This window comes from Corvus brachyrhynchos, unplaced genomic scaffold, assembly GCF_000691975.1.
Source record: "Corvus brachyrhynchos isolate BGI_N302 unplaced genomic scaffold, ASM69197v1 scaffold452, whole genome shotgun sequence".
Lineage (NCBI taxonomy): Eukaryota > Metazoa > Chordata > Aves > Passeriformes > Corvidae > Corvus > Corvus brachyrhynchos.
In genome coordinates, this window is record NW_008236764.1 from 977,894 (window position 1) to 983,751 (window position 5,858).

Below are 5,858 nucleotides of genomic sequence, written 5' to 3' on the forward strand. Positions count from 1 at the left end.
GGCCCCCCCCCCCCCGCGCCCCGCCGGCAGGCCCGGCCCGGAATGCCGTCGAGGAACTACAGCTCCCAGCACGCCCTGCGCCACCGCCTGGCGGCACGGAGCGGCCGGGAGGCCGTAGCACGCCGGGAGATAAGAGCGGGGCGCGCGGGGCGTTGGGAAATGTAGTCTTCCGGTCGCGGCGCCATCTCGGGGGCGCTGGGGCCGCGGCGTCCTGTGGAGGGAGCCGCGATACGGGGGACGCCCCCGGCACCCGCTCGGGCTCCGTACGCGGTGCCAGGACTCTGCTGTCGGCTCCAGGCTCAAGCCTGGCCCTAGCCAGCACCCAGCGCTGTACGGCCGGGGCGGACACCCTCGCTGGCTGCTCCTGGTGTGTGGGCCTGGCACGCCAATGTGTGTGGTTCCTCAATGGTGACTGAGCGGGGAGTAAGCAGTGGAGCTGATGTTTGAGAAAGGGTGACAGTGCTTGTCAGATGTGAGGAAGGAGTCTGCCCCCGGGGGTTAAGAGCAGAAGCTGGCATTGGTGCAAGGCTGTTCTCTGTCATTTTTGAATATCGGTGGAGATTACAGAACCACAGAATCTATTAGGCTGGAAAAGACCTCTGAGATCATCAAATCCAACCTATGACCAAACACCACCCTGTCAACCACACCATGGCACTGAGTGCCACGTCCAGTCTTTCCTTAAGTGCCTCCAGGGATGGTGACTCCACCACCTCCCTGGACAGCCCATTCCAATGTCTAATCACCCTTTCTGTGAAGAATTTCCTCCTGATGTCCCACCTAAACTTCCCCTGGTGCAGCTTGAGGCTGTGTCCTCTCATCTTGTTCTTGGTTGTCTGGAAGAAGAGCCCTACCTCCACTAGCTACAATCTCCCTTCATATAGTTGTAGAGAGTGATAAGGTCTCCCCTGAGCCTCCTTTTCTCCAGGCTGAACACCCCCAGCTCCCTCAGCTGCTCCTCACAGGACTTGTGCTCCAGACCCTTCACCAGCTCCGTTGCCCTTCTCTGGACTCACTCCAACACCTCAATGACTTTCCTGAGTTGAGGGGCCCAGAAATGGACACAGCACTCAAGATGTGCCCTCACCAGTGCTGAGTACAGGGGGACAATCACTGTCCTGGTCCTGCTGGACACACTGTTGGTGATCCAGGCCAGGATGCCACTGGCCTTCTTGGCCACATGGGCACACACTGGCCCACATTCAGCTGCTGCCAACCAGCACCTCCAGGTCCTTTTCCACTGGGCCACTTCCCAGCCACTGTGCCCCCATCCTGTAGTGCTGCCTGGGGTTGTTGTGGCTGAAGTGCAGGGCCTGGCACTTGGTCATGTTGAATCTCATACCCTGGTCTCAGCCCATTCATCCAGCCTGTCCAAGTTCCTCCGCAGAGCGACAATCCAACCCAACTTGGTGTTGTCCACAAATTTGCTAATGGTAGACTTGATCCTCTCATCCAGATTGCCAGTAAACAGGACTGGGCCCAGCACTGATCCCTGGGGACACTACTAGTGACCAGACAGATGAGGGGGTGTGCCTGGAGGCTGGAAGAGGACAGATGTCGGGGCTTTCTACAAGCAGACTACAAAAGAGGACACAGGAAACTATGGGCCCATTAGTATTACTCCAGGCCCTTGGAAAGTCATACAGTCTTCCAAGAAACTATCACAAAGCAAATGAAGCAGGTGATTGGGAAAGCCAGCACAGATTTACTAGAGGCAAGTCATGGCAGATTAACCTGATCACCTTCTGCAGTAAAATGACATTTTTTTATCTACATGGGGAGAGTAGTGGAGGTTGTTAACCTCGACTTCAGCAAAATATTTGACCATGTTTCCCATAGCCTCCTCCTGGAGGAGTTGACCAGATAGACTGGAGGGGGGATCTGTGAGATGAGTAGGAAATTGGCTCCCAGGCCACAGCAGAAGGCAGCAATCAATGGGTTTTATGCAGGCTGGCAGCCTGTCACAAGTGCTGTCCTTCAGGGAACAACACTGGGTCCCACGCTGTTCAACAAATTACACTGGAAGAGGTTTCATCTTGATATGAGAAAGAAATTTTTTACATTGATAACAATCAATCATTGAAATAACCTCCCCAGGGACATAGTGGGGTCTCCATCACTGAAGGTTTTTAAGATCCAATTGGACAGGGTGATAGATAAAACCTCATCTAGGCACCGTTTCCCACAAAGGGTAGGATGGTCTTTCGAGGTGCTTTCCAGTCTGGGCTGGTTTATGATTTTGTGAACATCTTCAAAATAAGGTGATTACTCATATTTGCATCAGTTAAAATAAAAGGGCCTCCCAGGGTTTTAGTTTTACATGGGGCTTGGTTATACGCATCGAGATGCCCTTCCTGAACAGTCATGTTTACCATGTGTGTGACTAGAGCAGTAATTGAGGAGTAACTGCCCTGGGGAGCACCATAACCCCCTCCCATCTCAGAATTTTACTACCCTGCCCAGTGGCAGGCCCAGAGCTGCCATCCCTGTCCCCAGATACAATTTTCTCCCACCTGACTGGCCCTTTGGCTCGGGACACTGAAGCCAGCTGGCTGTTTCACAGTTTATTCATTCTTCCCTCTGCTGGTTAATTAGAAAAGGTTATCATTAAATTGCTTCCTGATTAAGTCGCAGTGACTGCCATTAGTCAGCAGCTTGTCAGCTCAAGAAAGACAAGGCAGGCAGGAAGAGCGAGGTGCAACTCAACACACACCACAACCCTGGGAGTGCTGTTCCTCACCTGGGAATCACACACAGACGTGAGCGCACCACATGCACACAGGCACTTGCAGACACACCACTTTTAAAGGAAACCACAAGCTAAGGAGACGTCTGGGTCCGGGGTTTTGTCCCAGCTTCTCTCAAGCAAAAAAATCAAACCTTTTTGCATGTTCCAGGCCCTCTCGCTGCAGAGTGGGTTTGCTAGGAAAGGATGCACAGCCCCATGGTCTCTGTCCAGATCTTCCGCCTTTGCCCTTTTTTCTCTCTTTCTTGTTGCACTTTTTACTGCCCAGAGCTAAACCAGATCCCAGTGTCACATATGGACAAGAGAGAAAGGGAACATGCAGAGCATAGCCTCCCAACTGTTTCCAGACACCTTCTCCCTGCCAGCAGCTATCCAGTTCCAGGTGTCTGGGAATGGCTCCTTATGCTTTGGGAGATCTTGTGGGGGAAAAAATAAAACAACTTGGGAAGAGCAGAGAAAAACCCCATCCGGGGACTGTCCCCAGCTGATGAAAATGTTGAGAGCAGAGCATTGTTTGCAGGGAGATCTTGAGTTGCACAGTCAGACAGACATAGACAGACATTGAAGCATTTGCTCCATATGGCACAAGTTCAGCAAGACACAAGGAACAGCCCGGCCATGCAGAGAACAGACCTACAAAATGAGAGGCTGCTTGCAAGCAGTTTGCTGGTGCACTCCAGGTGTCCTTTCAGTCACAACATGCTTCCAGCAGTGGCTTGGACTCACCCTCCACATACTGGGTCAGGGGGCAGAGATGCAGAGTGAATATCCTGGGAGGAGTGGGAGGGACAGCACACCCCAGCTCTGCTGCAGAGGAAATGGTTCACCCCTTCCGAAGAAATGCTCCCATCAGTGAAAAAAATTAAGAAAATGGGATTCTCAAAGCTGTTCTTACCAGGATCTTTCCATCATTTGGATCATGCTCTAAATAGCCTCTCATGGACTGGGCTGGATGACTGCTCGCTCCAAATAAGGCAGAACTGCCTGTGTTGTACATCTTATATGAGCAGCAGCTAATATTGAATTATGAGTCACCCAAAACTCCAGAGCCATTCTGGAATCTCATGGATTATCCTTTGAGGGGTCTTGAACTGCTCTTTAGAGGTCCTACTACTGTCATATTGACTATATTTGTCCCATTTCACCACCTTGCCAACACACCTTGGTGGTTGTCCACATGAACAGAGCTGGCTTCCTTCCTCCTGGATGTGTGGCCAGCCTGCACTCTCTGCTGGGGCTGAATTGCATGCAGGGCTGCTGTGTGTATCCAACAGAGGAAATCAGCCCAGGCTAAGGGTCCTGAGATGCCCCAGCTTCTGGGAGCGTTTTGGTAGCCCACACCGAGCTCAGACACACCATAACCAGTGCCGAAATGCACCAGTCTTTGACTGTGGAGAACTTCTAGTTGCACCTTCTAAAATAAATTAATCCCATGTTCATGAGCCTTATCAGTTCCTATCCAGCTAAGACCAGTCCAGTGGTTGGACTAGGGATATACAGGTCAGCTTTTAAGAGAAGGTTGTGGTGCAGGAGAGTCAGAGAAAGGCTTCTGGACTGTCAGAGCTTCTTCTAGTTGGAGAAACCTTTCTTTTGGGCTGCTGGGGTCTGACCTGAATACATATTACAGGACCTGTCCTGTGTAGGCTATGGGGTTGTGCTTCCTCTGCTCTGGTTTGGGATCCTCAAGGAGGTCTAAGCTGCCTAATGGGGAACTCAAGCCCTGGGCTTGGAGGGCCAGGATGTGCTTGGGTTTGGGGAGATGCTGATCCTGCATCCCCTACCATTCCCTGGATTTCTTTTCTTAGTCAACAGTTAATCCCCTCTACTTTCTCTCTGCCATTGAGGCACATCAAGAACCATGGCCTGCTGGCCCGTTTGACAGCTCAGGCCCTTTCCCTGAGCATCTTTGTAGGACCAAAGACAAAATTTAGAATTTGCTGAGTCCTGCTGTCCTTGAAACTCTGATAAAAGAGCATCTGCAGAGGCTTTTCTGTGAGTTTTTCTAGCATGAGAAAGTCGCTCCCCTCCTCTGACTGCCAGCTCAGTGAAGACCACTTCTTTTTGGCTTTTTGGACACCCAGTGCAAGAAAAATTAGTCACCCTCCATTCTTTTGAAGCAGCCTCTTTTATCTACACAGCTTGTTCTTCCCTGGCATGCTGAAGCCTTCCTGCTCTTGTTTATAGTACAACCCCTCCAACAGATTGCAGGGTCTCTTTTCTGCCTTCTGTCCTTCTTGGCTGGATTCCTCTCCACAGTTCCAGTCCAGAGCAATGGTCTGCACAGCACATGGCCCACGCTTCGCTGCCAGGCCACTGCCTCACTCACAGAGCTGCTGCAAAGCTCAGTGTACTCGTGATATTTTGTGTGATGCAGCCCAGGTGTGGGGGGCAGCTCACTGTCACCCAGAACAAAGATTTATAAGAGAAAAACCCCCACATCCTACATTGAGATTCAAACAGTGTTTCCAAAGCTCCTGTGTTGCCAGCATTTAACACAATGTGAGCTGTGATCCAGCTGGGGTGAGGGCACTGGCAATGTGGACTCTCCAGGATCTTTTGCTTAAGATCAGGGCAGAGCACACCCCTCTGCTCTACACAACTGGTTGGGATTTTTTGTTCAGATGCTCAACAGAACTTTGTGAAACACAGTTGAACTGGTAGAAGGGTCCAAAGTTAGAAGGAAAGGCTTGTGTGCACACAGAGACAATTCAACTGCATAAACTTTATTTCTTTAGGAAATGAGGTTAAACAAACCAAAGTTGCATTCCTAGTTCTATTCTGGAGCTTAAATTATTGGCCTGGTTTTCAAGCTCAGAATAAGCAGCTAATCCTATGGCCTTAGTATTTATATGAAGCCAAGTTTTGAGATCCTATTTGTTAAAGCTAGCCACAGTTCTCTGCCATTTCTCCTCCTGGAGCATGAGGGACCCAGAGATATGGAGATACCCTTTAAGCAGTAGAATCAGAGGTCAGTGGTGTGGTATTACACCAATGTAATATTAATGGTCCTTTGCCCTTTCACAGGAGCAGCATCTTTCCTTGAAGGATCTCAAAGCATACTCCAGACCAAAAGGAGTTGGCAAAGTACCTCTGGAGTTCTGTGGGGTGCAAG

The 5,858-nt window shown here is 50.6% G+C and overlaps 1 protein-coding gene across 3 annotated transcripts in view; it reads right to left on the reverse strand.

The window, feature by feature from the left end:
• Positions 1–98, reverse strand: part of SMARCAL1 (SWI/SNF related, matrix associated, actin dependent regulator of chromatin, subfamily a like 1) — a 40,749-nt gene extending 40,651 nt beyond the window's left edge. For all 3 annotated transcript variants that reach the window (XM_017727304.1, XM_017727303.1, XM_017727300.1), the window contains exon 1: positions 22–98. The gene's annotated coding sequence lies outside the window, so the exon portion shown is untranslated. The remainder of the gene's footprint in view (positions 1–21) is intronic.
• Between the last annotated feature and the right edge of the window lie 5,760 nt (positions 99–5,858).